At 47.1% G+C, this 15,625-nt stretch overlaps 1 protein-coding gene across 1 annotated transcript in view; it reads right to left on the bottom strand.

Annotated features, from left to right (window-relative positions):
• zbtb47b (zinc finger and BTB domain containing 47b) overlaps positions 1-15,625 on the bottom strand; it is a 254,214-nt gene that overhangs the window by 189,212 nt on the left and 49,377 nt on the right. The gene's annotated exons all lie outside the window — the stretch shown is intronic.

Raw genomic sequence — 15,625 nt, 5'->3', positions numbered from 1 at the left:
ATCAACACCAAAAAACATCAAGATACGTCTCCTACTACTGCCACCTTTCAGCTGTGGCCACTGTTGCAATGTAGGAACTACCAATTTGCCCACAAACAGCAATGAGATAATCACCAGATAAACCGCCTGAGCATGCTCGATGAGAGATAAACATCACCAGGGAGAACCCACCTGCTCTTCTTCAAACAGTGCCACGGAATAATGTCCACCAGACAGAGCCTCCGTTTAATATCCGATCTGAGAGAAGTAGTGCAGCACTCCCTCAGTACTGCGCTGCAGCATCAGCCTGTGTTTGGGTCTCTAGGCTGCAACTTGACATTGAGAATGCTGAGGCTGCCCTGCCGAGCATGTGTATAAATAGAGAATCCAAAAAAAAATACAAGACAATGTTGCACGCGGGCAAAATATCAAATTATAGAGTGGCCGATTTCAAAAATAAACACAAAACACACATCACATACCACTGGCATCAAGATGGGTTTCTAATTATTGCCAATTTCACGATTGAAACCTTTTGAAGATTATTTAACCCACAAATTACTGAATGGAGCTAAAAGCAAAACCCCAAAATTTGTTCCGTTTACAAAAAGGGAGGAAATACAGAAGCCCGATCCCAGCTGGCACTCTCCCTCATTATTGCAGTAAAGTGCCACAAGTTAGGCTCACACGATTCTTTGTACAACACTCTCGAGAAGCCCCAAGTGCTTTTACAGCGAATTATTTAATTTTAGATCAAATTCATTCGGATTGATAAAATTGTCTTGGACAACATTTATACGGCACCTCCAACGAAGGAAAGTTTGCAAGATGTTTCACAGGAGCATTATTAAAGAATATTTGATACATGGTCTCATAAGGAGATATTAGGACAAGTGGCCAAAAGCGTGGTCAAAAAGGTCAAGTGTCTTAAAAGAGGGGAAAGGTGTAGAGGGTTAGGGGGGGAGTTCTAGAGCTTGAGGCCTCGATGGCTGAAGGCATGCTCACCAGTGGTCAAGGGATGGGCAAAAGGCCAGAATTGGAGGGGCGCAGAAAGCTCAGGAAGATTGTACAGCTGGAGGTCACAGGGATAGGGAGGGGCGAGGCAGTGGAGGGAATCCAACACGCGGATAAGAATTTTAAAAAGGAAGGCGTCGGTGGACTGGGGACCAATGTCGGTCAGTGAGCAGCAGTGTTTTTCCACTGGGCTTTGCTGGAGCTGGCTTTCTAAAAGCAAGGGTCCCATTAACACTCCCATATCTAAAGTTAAAATACAGGGGGCCAAAAGGGAGAAAGAGCTGGTACAGCAAAGACTTTCTGTCCCACAGAAGCCTTCAGCAAGCTTTGCAAACAAGGTGTGCAGATCAATGTGCCTCCTCCCTCTCCTCCTTCAACGCTAACCTTAAAATCTGAAACTTTGACCAAGCTTTTGGTCACCTGTCACAATATCTCATGTGATTCAGTGTCAAAAATATCTCTGTTGATACCGCACTTGTTGGGACGATTCACTACGTTAAACGGTGCTGTATAAACGCAAGTTGTTGTTGTTGTTGTGGACAGATTGCAACTTCTTTTTTGATACATCACTCACTCCATCCATTCCAGGCAATTTGGCTGTTTTCTGTTAATATCACATGGAATGGTTTGCTACTGGGCACATGCTAAAATCGTCAATGCACCCAGTAGGTTCCATAGGTCAATGTATAAAGTTAAGGTAGTGCAGAGTGATGGAAGTGTATTATAAAAGCCAGCAGCTGCACAGAGGGATCAAGGTCAAATGACATGCAATTGTATCAGGGTCATCTCAACCCAGAGAGACATCACTGCCTCGTGGCTTAAGTCAACCACATCAGAGGTAAGCTTGTGGATTTTAGCATTTTTTTAAATAAGCAAACTTAAGTCAGTCACTGTTGCTACCAAGAAGGCAATGAAATAAAGAGCAGCTTCAGTGTTCAAATGACTCGTATTTATGCCAATCCAATTTTCTCAGACATCATGGACTTTGGGCAATTTGATGAGCATAGTGTGCACCATATTAACCGACCTCAGTTAATGTGGGGAGGGGGCAGCAGCCTACTTGCACGCAGTGTGGTGCCGAACACATGGTCTGTTTTCGTAGCGTTGACTGAGAGATTGGTGTTGGCCGGGAGCACTGGGAATGGTCCACTGCTCCTCTTCACATTAGTGCCAGGGAATCTTCTGAATTCACCTGAGAGAGCAGATGGGGCCTTGTATTATGGTGGGACTCTTCCTCTTCCAGAGAGCTGGCATGGACTCAATGGGCCAAATAGCCTCCTCCTGTGCTGTAACCATTCCATGAATCTTTGGAGGGAGAACATAAAACAAGGGGCACAACCTTAAAATTAGAGCCAGGCCTTTCAAGGGAGATGTCAGGAAGCAGTTCTTCACACAAAGAGGTGGTGAAAATCTGGAACTCTCATTTCTCTCCAGAAGCTGTTGAGGCTGGGAGGTCAATTGAAAATTGAGATGAATAGCACAGCAAGGTCCCATAAACAGCAATGAGATAATGAGGGATGCTGTTGTTGAGGGATAAATATTGACCAGGGCACCGAGGATAACCCACCTGCTCTATTTTGTAAAAGATCCCACGGCACTATTTCATCTGTCCTGAGTGGACAGATGGAGCCCTCTGCACCTCCAGCAGTGCAGCACTCCCTCAGCACGGCAGTGGAGTGTCACCTTAGATTGCATGCTCAGGTTTCTGGAGTGGGACTTGAACCCACAACCTTCTGACGCAGAGGCATGAGTGCAATGTACTGAGCCACTCCCTTCAGTGGCACCTCCCACTCTCAGGGTCAAGCACCGATGTGCCTTATGTAGGCCCAGACCAGGAGAGGCAGCAAGATTTTCAACGGTAGAGGAGTCAGATTCTGTCCTCAAGTACCCACGTACGCGTGGCAAGATTTAGTGAATTAGTGATCCAGGGCGACTTCACCCTGCCCATCCCCCACATTCAGAGTTTTGCAAAGCACAGGCTGCAAATTAAAATTAAATTCCAAAATACCTACTTCCTGTGTCATCCTTTTTCCTTATCTCTAACAGTCAAGAGGAACAACAGTAAATGCTAAATGTAAAGCACAGTCTTCTCCAAGCAGAGCACATCTCTTCAAGCTTGTCTGGTTCAAGGTGCGAGTCCCAATACAGTCATCAAACCTCCACTGGGGACACCATGTACAAATCTCCAGTTAAGGAGGAAAAACATACCCAACATCGCCCTCACCCCAATGATCACCTTCATGTGGGGCTGCATCGCGAGGCAAACACCAAAGGTCATTAAGTGCTGAGGTTCTATTAGCCCCTGTTCTTAAATGATGTGTCTGGCCATGTTGCCGCAGAAGGCTCCATTCTGTTGGGCTGTGCCACACCACCTGTCCCTCGTGGAAACACCTCAAAGACCAGGAGGCAGTGGTCTGCGCATAATGTCCTCAAGGCCATGCGGGAAAAAGAGATGGTGGATTCTGTCCGATGATTCCCTGAGCAGACTGGCATTATGCCTCATTGCCAGAACTCCAAAAAAAAAGCGCCAAGACGTAGCTTGGCTAGTGGTGAGGAGGGCCCTCTCCATCGGATCCTTCCTGCACCCTCAGAGTCGCACTGTCTCCACCTGTTGCCACCGAGGAAGCTGGAGTGGGGAAGAGACCATCGCCCACCTCCTCCTGGAACGTGCCTTTGCAAAGCATGTCTGGAAAGAGGTGCAGTGTTTTTTTGTCGCGGTTCATCCCGAGCAGCTCCGTGACGCAGGTCTCTGTGCTCTCCGGGCTGTTCCCAGGAATGCACAGCAAGATAAACGTCAACCATGGAGAATCATCAACTCAGCGAAAGACGTCCTTGGCTCTGCCTGAAAAATTGCTCATCTTCCAGCGCAAGGAGCTGTCAACAACTGAGTGTTGCAGACAGGCACATTCCGAGTTCCATGACTACATTCTGAGGGATGGCTTAAAGCTTGGGGCAACTGCCGCAGAGGCTCAATGGGGAAAGGGGACTGTCTAAGGCCCTCTTGCCAAACTATACTGAGTGGCTGGAAACCATGGAAAGCCCTTTGGGCTGTGTGCAGAGAATATCTGACACGTAAATATGCATTGTAAATATAACCCGGAATGGCGTGTGTAGAAAGGCACCTCATGTACTGTATGGAAAGAAACTGATCTGCATTGCACTTTATCCACAAAATTTGTAAAAGCACAAATTTCACACTTTATGTATCTTTTTGAGAACAAAAATCCATCACCGAGTGTAGGAGTTGCCAGCAATCAAATGACTGTGCCAAAGGACAACTTGGGGATCAAGGGTAGAATCACGTGTGGGTTCCCCAAATATCCACAGGAAAACACACAGTCTCTGAGCCACAAGTTCCCAGACTGAATCGCCAATCTGTGGGGAAGGCAGGAGACTAAAGTGGCTCAGCACCAGCTCCAGGGATAGGATTTAAAAAAAAAACACAACAGCAGAACAAGTTAGCCTGATTAACCCACTCCTGACGATAGCCTAGCAGCCCTGTTTCGGGAAGGTCACGCGGGGCAGAGGCAGGGAGAAAAAGAAAAAAAGGGAGGCAGAGAAGGGGAGAGCAGCAGGCAAACGGAGCCAGAGGCGAGGTACGAGTGGGAAGAGAATGGGGCAGACTTTGAGAGAGAGAGAGAGAGAGAGAGAGAGAGAGAGAGAGAGTGCAGAATGGGTGTTAGGAAATTGGCAGCCTGTTTTGCATCTCTCTACATTTTCATTTCCATAACAGAGAAATTCATTGCAGGGAACTACGTGCTCAAGAGGAAGCCAGGCTGCACAGGCAGTTTGAACTGTCATGCAGCTGCACTGCTAAAATCCCATCCACGTCACTGACATACGTGCAATCTCTGGGACAGAACTGTCATCTTCTTTGGCCTAGTGTCAGTTTCTTTCTGCTAACGCTCCCATAAAGCGTCTTACGGAGGTGCTATATCAATGTAAGTTGTGGTCACTGGCCTGAAAACGGAAGCACTGTTTTTACAAAAAGAGTATGCACAAGTTCTGCCACATAAGCACATGGCATTTATTTTCTTCTCCAGAGAGTTTAAAACCTGTATCTTTTCTTTCCGTCCAATTAACATTCCCGAAAACGACCAGCCACACCCCTGCAGATCCAGCCTGACCGGGCTGAGTCCCGACCGCTGATCAACCCAAACAACTCTTGTCAAGGGGTTGGTCAACCTGAGGACATGGAGTCTAGTGGTGGTGCTACCGCTGTAAATCATAGAATCATACAGGTAGATCTATCATGCCTGTGGCCAGCTCTTTGAAAGAGTATCCGGTACTCCTGTACCTCCCTGCTCTTTCCCCATCGCTCAGCAAATTTTCACCCTTTATACATGTAGCCAATTTCCTTTTGCAAGTCATTGTCGAGCCACTGCTACTGCCCTTTCAATCAGCGCGCTTTAGATCACAACTCACTGCATTTTTTAAAAAAATTTCACCTCACCTCTGCATCTTTTGTCAATTGCCTTCAATCTGCGTCCCCTCAGGTTACCGACTCTCCTACCAGTGCAAACAGTTTCGCCTTGTCTACGCGATCAAAACCCTTCATAAATTTGAACCCCTCTATTAAATCTCCCCTTTACCTTCTCTGCTCTAAGAAGAACAGCCCCAATCTCTGCGTCCCTGGCACCATCCTAGTAAATATCCTCTGCGCCCTCTCCAAGGCCTTAAAGGGAAGCGTGGTGTCTAGAATTGGACACAATTCTCCAGCTGGGACCGAGCCAGTGATTTATTAAGACTTAGCATCCTTGCCTTTGCATTCCACCAACCCTCCCGCCAGTCGAAAGTTTCTCTTTATTTACTCTGTCAAAACCCCTCACAATTTTGTACATCTGTTACATCCTCAGTGAACGGTTAAGTGCCGATCAAACGGTGAACCCGCCTCCGCTCTATGTGGCTCGGCACCGTGACCACAGATTTGGACGCGCGTTTGATCGCTGGTGAGGCTGACTTCGGCCTCAGCCTTCGCAGGCAACGGGCGCGCTTAAGGTCTGTCCCAGGGGAATTTCCAAACAGTGCCGACATTCACCTCACGCAGCAAGCCAGGAAACAGAACCGACCACAGTCAAAGTCCAGAATGGGAATTCTTATCGGCGCAGTTTCCATTATGCCGCTCTTGGGAAGAAAGGTTTCGCTGAAAGGTAGAAAAGTACATAAGGAAGAAAGGGTACGCTGATAGCAAATGTAAAGCGTAAACACTGGGATAGACCAGTTGAACCAAATGGTGGCTCGTTTCTGTGCTGTAGATGCTATGTAATTGTTTATAAAGTCGAGTATTTACACAAATCACAAGATGGAAACAAAGAATTAGAACCTTGCAGACCCAGGAAGGATGAGGTCATAGCCAACAGGAAGTTAAAGAAGGCATCAAATTACCCTTGTGTATGGAAATGATTGCAACGGCTCCTTCATTCTCGGGGTGTGAGTGGCACTGGCAAGGCAGGTATTTTATCCGAGAGGGCAGAAAGCTTAGTGTCTCATCCAAAATACAGCACCTCTGACAACGCAGCACTTCCTCGGTCAGGTCACCACCTAGATTTTGTGGTCAAGTCTCTGGAATTGAATCCATAACTTCTGGCTCAGAGGCGAAGACTGGTGCCCACTGAGCCACAGCCGATACATATAGACCAGACTGCGTAAGAACAGTCGGTTTCCTTCCCTAAAGTACATTAGTGACAATCTAATAAATTCACGGTCACTTCTACTGACGTCATTCTCTGTTTCCAAACTGCGATGGTGGGCTCTGAACTCATGTCCCCCAGATTTTCAGTCCAGGCATTTGGATTGTTGGTATTACTAATCTAGGAGCATGATCACTACACCACATCACCTGTGACATCAACGCCACTAAAATGGGTTGAATTGGAAGCAATAGCTCAAGCTTTGAAACATGATAGGAGGGATGTTCCTGCAATGGCGTAACAGAGTTCTCTTAACGTTTACACACAACGTCCACTGAGCAGCAACATCCCCCCCCATGCAGCCCGATCCAGAATGGTGACTGTTTACAGGTATAAAGTTGACTTCAAGGGAAGAGGACATTACTGGTTCCTTTTGTTACACTCAGTGCCTGTATGAGGAGGGGCAAGTCCTTTCAAACATTGTCCCTCCATTGAGATGCGCCTTCAATTGATTCTACAGCAAGCCACCAACTTGGCTCAGCTGGGGGCAGTCCTACCTTCAGGTTTTAGGTTCGAGCCCTACTCCGGGTCAGGGGCGCATCAATAATCTCTGACTCCTGCCACAAAATGGAGAGAATGCGGATGCTACATCAGAACAGGGTATACAGCTCAGCTACAATGCTCCATGCAGTCATATAGCCATCGGACAAGTCAAGGTCTAACCTCACACACTGATCTGGTACCTTGGTTGGACGATCTCTACAAGCCCAGCAAAAGGTGTCACCAGGCCACAAGTAGATTCAATTTTCTCTCCTCTTCTCCAATAAGGTGTTGACTGGAGTTTGCAGCCACAAGGTCACGCTCACCCACTTAACACCTTCAAACTGGAGGTTATTCTACACTTACATGCGAGTGCCAGCGGGACATCTGACTTTTACAGTGAGACTGAGCCCAATCCTGTTCTCCCAGGTCGTCCACACAGCAGGGTTTATTGTACAATCAGCAGTGTGAGCTTTCATTCATTTAAACCTGCCCCTAGCCCAGGGACACCAAGGCCAAGTATCTTGTTCCCTTGGCCACAATGCTTAGGCCAGAGATTCAGAAAAGTTCCAAGCACTTGCATTTATATAGCACCTTTCACAGCCCTGGGACGTCCTAAAACACTTCACATAAGAACACAAGAAATAGGAGGAGTAGGCCATTCAGCCCTTTCGAGCCTGCTCCACCATTCAATGAGATCATGGTTGATCTTCGACTTCAACACCATTTTCCTGCACTATCTCCGTATCCTTTGATGTTTTTAATATGCAGTAACACATCTAGCTCAATCTTGAAGATACAGCCAACAAATACTCACTGCTGCCATTTAGGAAATGTGACAACCAAATTACGCACAGCAAAGTACCACAAACAGAAACGTGAAGTTCAGAGAGCCTGTTTTTGCGATGTTGGTCGAAAGCTGAATATTAGCCAGGACTCGAGAGGAGACCTCCCTCGTTAAATAGAACGATCTGAGAGGGAGCACCCTCCTGAGGGGGAAGACGGAGTCTCGTTTAATTTCCCATCTGAAAGGTGTTCCTCCGACAGTCTAGCACTTTCTTAGTACTGCATTGAATTGTCAGCATAGACTCTGTTCAAGACTCTGGAGTGAGTCCTCGATCCATAACCTTCTGACTGAGAGGTGAGAGTGTTACTCCCACTGAGCCACAGGTGATAGACACCATTTAGAGACCCACAGATTTTTTTTTTTTTAAAAGCCTCGATTGTGTGCATGCGTTTAAAAAAAAACCAAGGCTTCAGCAACTTCAATTCTTAAATGCTTCCACAGCCTTACGCACAATTACCTTATAAACAGAAACACTCTCAATTTCCATCTGCTTACACTCTCAAAATATGCATCCAATGTTAATTGCAACCTTCCCTAAAGCACAAAGCAATACTGGCCAATTAACCCTTTGCTTCCTCCAACTTTAGGGAGATCAAAGCTCATCGATATTATATCCACCAGGCTTCTGCGGGCCATTTCACAATTCCTCAGCCGCGCTCTACATTGTACTTTGGATTATTTACCATTAAGTGGTACATTTTTGTTTGTATCCTTTTTAAAGGATCCTGTTACAGGCCTGGTTGTCTTTGTACTCGTGGCTTTGTCTCAGGGTTCGCTAGCTTCAAGCAATGGTCGTTTGGTGAAAACACCTTTATTTAACATTCTAACTATTCACGAAGGTTAAACAAGAACCGAGACCTCGCCTGGAGCGACTCTCCAAGATGCTTCTCAGTCATCTTCTCTCATCATTGTGACATAGCTCCTTATGCACATGCTCAGTAGCTATCATTAGTGTTAGCCCTTTACTCTACATGGTCAACTCCCCAAAATCACTTTGAACAAAGTCCCAAGTTAACTGGAATTGTTCTTTGCTTAGAAGTTCATTAATGCACTTTATGTGTAGAGTGCCCAGTGAAAATCTAGTTAAACATTTTAACCCTTTGTTTGACCAGCCACGACTTTGGGCATCCCCAATGAAATCTCAAAATAGCATCTGCTCGAGGAGATCTATCAGGCGGCAATCAGCAGTTAACTTTTATTAGGTGGGGTTACCTATGGCTACGGAGCCAAGGCAGATAAATGGAATTGAGCTACACATTGGCTATGATCTGATTGACTGGCTCCAAGGGTTAAATGGCCTACTCCTGCTTATTTGTATGATACCACGAATCTGGGAATTCGGTTATGTGGAGAGACTGGGATTTTTAAAAAGCTAAATTATGGTGACTGTGGAAACGTGTAAATTGTAAAATCTTATCTAGTTCACTGATGTCCTTTAGGGAAGGAAACCTTCCGTCTGCAACAATTGGTTTGCTATGTCAGTCTGTTTACTATAGATGCTCACTGTGCTTGATTATTTATATCTGGCTGTGGAGTCAGAGAAAAGTAAACAAACTATAGAAACTGTGGAAACAAAGAGCTGTAAGCATGGAGCAGACATTTTAAAAAGATCCTCATATGTAAAGTTCCCACAAACATCGAAACTTATATGTCATCAATGCATAGCTCAGAGGTCCAAAATATACAACACCGCCCTTAACCAGTCTGCCCTATATGTGATTCCAGACCCGTGGTTGACTCTTAACTGCCCTCTGAAGTGGTCTGGCAAGTCACTCAGCTGTGTTCAAGAAGGCAGCTCACCACCACGTTCGCAAGGACAACTAGAGATGAGCAATAAACAGAGAATGTGCCAGCGGCACACACACACAAATAAATTTTAAAAAGGGAATTTATATTTAAGATTTATCTACGAATAGACCTACAAATCTCCCTTTCCATAAATGCCAGACCCACAAATTCCAAATAAGATGTCAAAGCAGCAAATTAGAAATACATGCAACTAATAGCCTGCCTGGGCTGTGAAGGCCAAATTGCCTGGAGTCAAAGGTCAGGTATGGCCCGTGGAGCAACCCGGCTGATAATCATCTAATGAGAATCCATGAATTGATGACAGTAATCAAATCTCGCAGGCAGCCAGAGATCAAACGGTCTGGGACTCCACAGTCACGAGTGGTACATCGTCACCAGTTGCACTTCACCGAGAGGGGATGCCACTGCTGGGCTGGGTTGGGTTGGCCTGAAGCACGAGAGTTCGGGCACTGTGGTGACTGCACGAAGAGAGAATGTTGAGTCAGCGTGTGAGTGCCCAGATATGGCCAAAGAAATTATTCCGCGAATGCACTAACAACCAGATTTTCACTGCCTGGCTTTTTAAGCTGTCAAATGTGCCAGTACCTCCGGCCCAAATAAAACCGGTTTGTCGAGTTCCAAACCGGACGTTTTATTTTAAGAGAGCCGACGAAAGCACTGGCGTGGACCATTCCTTTCTCCTCAACCACAGTGCTGCCCGAGATGGGGCGGCATAAGCAGGTTGGACAGTAGCTTTCAAAAGGGAATCGGATAAGTTACGTGGAAAGTAACATTTGCAGGGCTACGGGGAAAGGACAGAGGACTGGAGCTCACTGAGTCGCTTTTTCAAAGAGCCGGCACGGCAATGGCAAGCTGATTGGCCTCCTCCTGTGCGGCACCTTGGTCGTCACCACACTGCCCAAGAACGGAAAAGATTGTCCAAGCTCCCAGGACAGAATCGCTGCATCATTAAGACCTTAACAACGCCCTGACTTTCCCGCTACCTCAATAGCTGAGCCTCGCTAACGAGGACTGTCCCGGGCTCATTCCCGCGTGGAGCGACTGAGTGCACAGGTATACTTGAGGGGGTGTCAGATAAGTACACGAGGCAGAAAGGAATGGAAGGGTAAACTGGCATCGTTTAAAAGGAGGGTAGCAGGAGGCTCACGTGCAGCACGAACACCCACACAGCCCAGTTCGGCCTAACGTCCTGTTCCTGTGCTGTAAGGTTCTACGTCAATCAAATACCTAACCCAGAACAAAGGCAGCTCACGTCTGAAAACAGGGCCTAGGCTGAAGGTTATTGTTTTTTTTGTCTCAGAAAACAAAGTTTTCGCAGACTACGACAGGAGCAGCAGCAGCAGCAGCACAATGTGGAACTGACTTTTAATTGCGGAGCAACCACTCCTGCTTAGCACCAAGAGTCTCCAAATAAACACAGGGTGTTTGACACCTACAAAGCCCCCCAGTATTAATAACTATCCCCCACTGCCGAATGGGTCAATAATCAGGGGTCACACATTTAAAATCATTGATAAGAAGATTGAGAGAGATGAGATGAGATGAGATGAGGAAAATACTTTTCACTCGAGCTGCCAGCAACTCTAAAGTTCCACCTGTCAATGTGGTTCAGCTGATTCCATCAATCACTTTAAATGGGAGTTGGGCAGGTACTTGGAGGGAAGGAAATTATCGATTGGCAGAGCGGGCTCGAGGGGCCCAATGGCCTACTCCTGTTCCTATTTCTTATGTTCTCGTGCTCTTTCAAAAGATCCAGCACAGGTATGATAGGCCCAATGGCCACCTGCCATCGTTTGAGGTAGGACAATGACACACACACACACACACACACACACACACAGAGGCAAACTCCGGACAGAATTCCTAATGGCAGCAGCAGCCAGACTGAGCTGGCCTCGAATCAGTAACATTCCATCTCAAACATGAGTTTAGAGCCAAAAAAGGGACTTTTACACCAACTCAGAGGCCAGTAGACTCCCAGAGTCCCTGCTCCAGCGGTCCCATAACACAGCACAGCAGCACTGCGAGTGCATCATTTTACATGTGATCCGCACATTTATAAATATTTCGGAGAAAATCCCAGTCCCCACCCCCACCAGACCTGGCGGAGACTAACAAACTGCATTTGGAACAGCCAAGTTGTGCACTTAAAAGTCAGCATGTTCTTTATGCGTGGAAATCACATTGAATTAAGCTGACTGGTGTGCAGTTTTCTCTGAGCTGTGGGCTAGTCCGTCTCTGCGTCGTTACAATAGCCTGTGGTAATCAAGCCAAAATGTAGTAAAAATGAAGGGGGCGGGGGAGAGAGAAGGGAGAGGAGGTGGGCGGTGGGGGGAAGAGGAGGGAGAGGCGGCGGGGGTGAGAGCAAGATTGAGAAAGGACAAAGAGAGCAAGCAGGTAAAACAGGGGAGAGGGGCGGAACAAAGGGGAGAGGGCACGCAAGGGGAGGTGATGGCTGGACTAGTAATTCAGAGACCCAGGGTAATGCTCTGGGGATCCGGGTTCGAATCCTGCCAAGGCAGATGGTGGAATTTGAATTCAATAAAAATGGTGACCATGAAACCATTGTCGATTGTTGTAAAAACCCATCTGGTTCACTAATGTCCTTTCGGGGAGGAAATCTGCCGTCCTTACCTGGTCTGGCCTACATGTGACTCCAGACCCACAGCAGTGTGGTTGACTCTCAAATGCCCTCTGAACAAGGGCAATTAGCGCTGGGCAATAAATTCTGGCCTAGCATAAATGCCCACACCCCATGTTTGAAGTTTAGCTCTGCAAAGGCAATACCAAAGGTACTGCACACTTGGATTCAGCCTAAGAGCAGAGCTGGGGAAGAGCAAGAAAGTGAAGTTCACGAAAGGGCCAAAACAACAAAAGCAACAAGCAGTTCTCCACCCGTAACGTTTTCATAATCGGCCTTGCTGCTGCCTTGCCCCTCCCCGCCCGAAGTGCACAATTTCACAGGGGTCAGGGAAGGCCAAGGGCAGCCTCCCCATTCTTGCCCTAATTGAGGCCCTGAAATAGTCAATTTTTGTTCGCTTCCCACTCACCTACAATTTTTCAGCCAGCGGGAGGAGCTCGAGGATTGCGGGGGGTGGGTGTTGGTGGTGGAGCCCGACAAAGGGGGCAGGTGCCTTTATCAGTGGCCCCCTTTCCAGATTGAGCAACTCGCTTCCCCAAGGTATAATCCCTCACCCGGGGTGCTCCTTCCCTGCCCAAGGCCCCATCCACCTCTCCTGACCACCCCTGGGCCTCCCATCATTAACCCCATACCTACCTTGCCTGTGGGCTCTGGCACTTGGACTGGTGGGACTGCCTATAGTCCTATCAGTGACCAACGGTCCGAGCGGTGCTACTGGCACTATAGAGCTGCTGGTCAATCAGGTTGGCCCAGCAACTTTCTGAGGCAGGGCGTACTCCCGAGTGACTGGCGGAAATCTTGCCTCCAGCCAATTAACACTCCTCAGAGGGTTAAATGGCACCGGATCTGCCCCGATTGGTGGGGAACCCCGCCATCAGAAAAACCCTGCCCTACACTTGGTTTTCCCAATATTCAGGTGGGGGAAATTTTGACTGCCCTACATACCATCAGCCAAGCATTTGGACAGCACAGATTTGGTCATGGAATCAAAGATGACAATGAAAGACGCAAAGCTAGAAGTCATCAGTAGACATAAGAGAGCTGACCTGTAGCTGATGCCACCGTAGGGGCAGTGAGGTAGGAGGTGAGGCACCAAACAGTAGCGATAAGAACATAAGAAATAGGAGGAGTAGGCCATTTGGCCTCTCAAGCCTGCTCTGCCATTCAATAAGATCACAGCTATCTGCTTCTGTTTCAAATTCTACATTCCCACCTAACCCCGATAACCTCTGATTCCCTTGCCTAACAAGAATCTATCTGCCTCTGCCTTAAAAATATTCAATGACCCCGCCTCCACTACCTTCTGAGGCAGAGAGTTCCAAAGTTGCACAACCCTCAGAAAAAAAATTCTCCTCATCTCTGTCCTAAAAGGGCGACCCCTAATTTTAAAACAGTGCCCCCCTAGTTCTGGACCCACCCACAAAAGGAAACATCCTTTCCACGTCCACCTTGTCAAGGCCGTTCAGGATCTCAATCAAACCACTCCCTCACTCTTCTAAACTAAGAGTCGTACGGACTTGAAATGTTACCACTGTTTCTCTCTCCACAGATGCTGCCAAACCTGTTGAGTTTTTCCAGTATTTTGTGTTTTTATTGCGGGTTTCCAGCATCCGCAGTATTTTGCTTTTACTAGACTGATACCTGGAATGAGTGGGTTGTCTTATGGGGAAAGGTTGGACAGGCTGGGCTTGTTTCCACTGGAGTTTAGAAGAGTGAGAGGTGATTTGATTGAAGTATATAAGATCCGAAATGGTCTTCTTAAAAGAATCATATGGATGCTTATGTTAAATCTTGTTTTTATATCAATCTAGTATACCTCCTCTGAACCGCCTCCAACGCATTTACATCCTTTCTTAAATAAGGAGACCAAACGGCACACAGTATTCGAGATGTGGTCTCACCAATGCCCTGTATAACTGAAGCATAACATCCTTACTTTTATGTTCAATTCCTCTCGTAATAAAGAATAGCATTCCATTGGTTGCAGTCATACCTAGCACAAAGGAAGATGATTGTGGTTGTCGGAGGTCAGTCATCTCAGCTCCAGGACATCACTGCACTAGTTCCTCAGGGTAGTGTCCTCGGCCCAACCACCTTCAGCTGCTTCATCAATGACCATCATAAGCTCAGAAGTGGCGATGATTACATAATGTTCAGCACCATTCACAACTCCTCAGATGCTGAAACAGTCCATGTTCAAATGCAGCAAGACCTGGACAATACCCAGGCTTGGGCTGACAAGTGACAAGTGACATTTGCACCACACAAATTCCAGGCAATGACCATCTCCAACAAGAGAGAAGCTAAGCATCGCCCCTTGACATTCAATGGCATTACCATCATTGAATCACTCAATATCAACATCCTGGGGGGTTATCATTGACCAGAAACTGAACTGGACTAGCCATATAAATACTACAAGAGCAGGTCAGAGGCTAGGAGTCCTGTGACAGCTAGCTCACCTCCTGACTCCCCAAAGCCCGTCCACCATCTACAAAGCACAAGTCAGGAGAGTGATGGAATACTCCCCACTTGCCTGGATGAATGCAGCTCCCACAACATTCAAGAAGCTTGAATCCAGGACAAAGCAGCCCGCTTGATTGGCCCCACATCCACAAACATTCACTCCCTCCACCACCAACAGACAATAGCAGCAGTGTGTACCATCTACAAGATGCACTGCAGGATTTCACCAAGGCTCCTTAGACAGCACCTTCCAAACCCACGTCCACTACCATCTAGAAGTACAAGGGCAGCAGATAGGTGGGAACACCACCACCTGGAAGTTCCCCTCCAAGACACTCACCATCCTGACTTGGAAATATATTGCCGTTCCTTCACTGTCGCTGGGTCAAAATCCTGGAACTCACTTTCTAACAGCACTGTGGGTGTACCTACACCACATGGACTGTAGCGGTTCAAGGAGGCAGCTCACCACCACCTTCTCCAGGGCAATTAGGAATGGGCAATAAATGCTGGCCTAGCCAGCGATGCCCACATCCCATGAGTGAATGAAAAAAAATCATGGGGGAATTCAATCTACATATAGACTGTGTAAACCTAATTAGCACCAATGCCGAGGATGACAAATTCCTGGAATGTATATGCAATGGATTTTTAGAACAGTAGGTTTAGGAACCAACGAAGGAAAGGACTATTTTAGAT

This window comes from Cetorhinus maximus, chromosome 3, assembly GCF_964194155.1.
Source record: "Cetorhinus maximus chromosome 3, sCetMax3.hap1.1, whole genome shotgun sequence".
In the NCBI taxonomy this organism is placed as follows: Eukaryota; Metazoa; Chordata; class Chondrichthyes; order Lamniformes; family Cetorhinidae; genus Cetorhinus; species Cetorhinus maximus.
The sequence above is the reverse complement of the archived record's forward strand: the minus strand, read 5'-3'. Positions and strand labels throughout refer to the sequence as shown.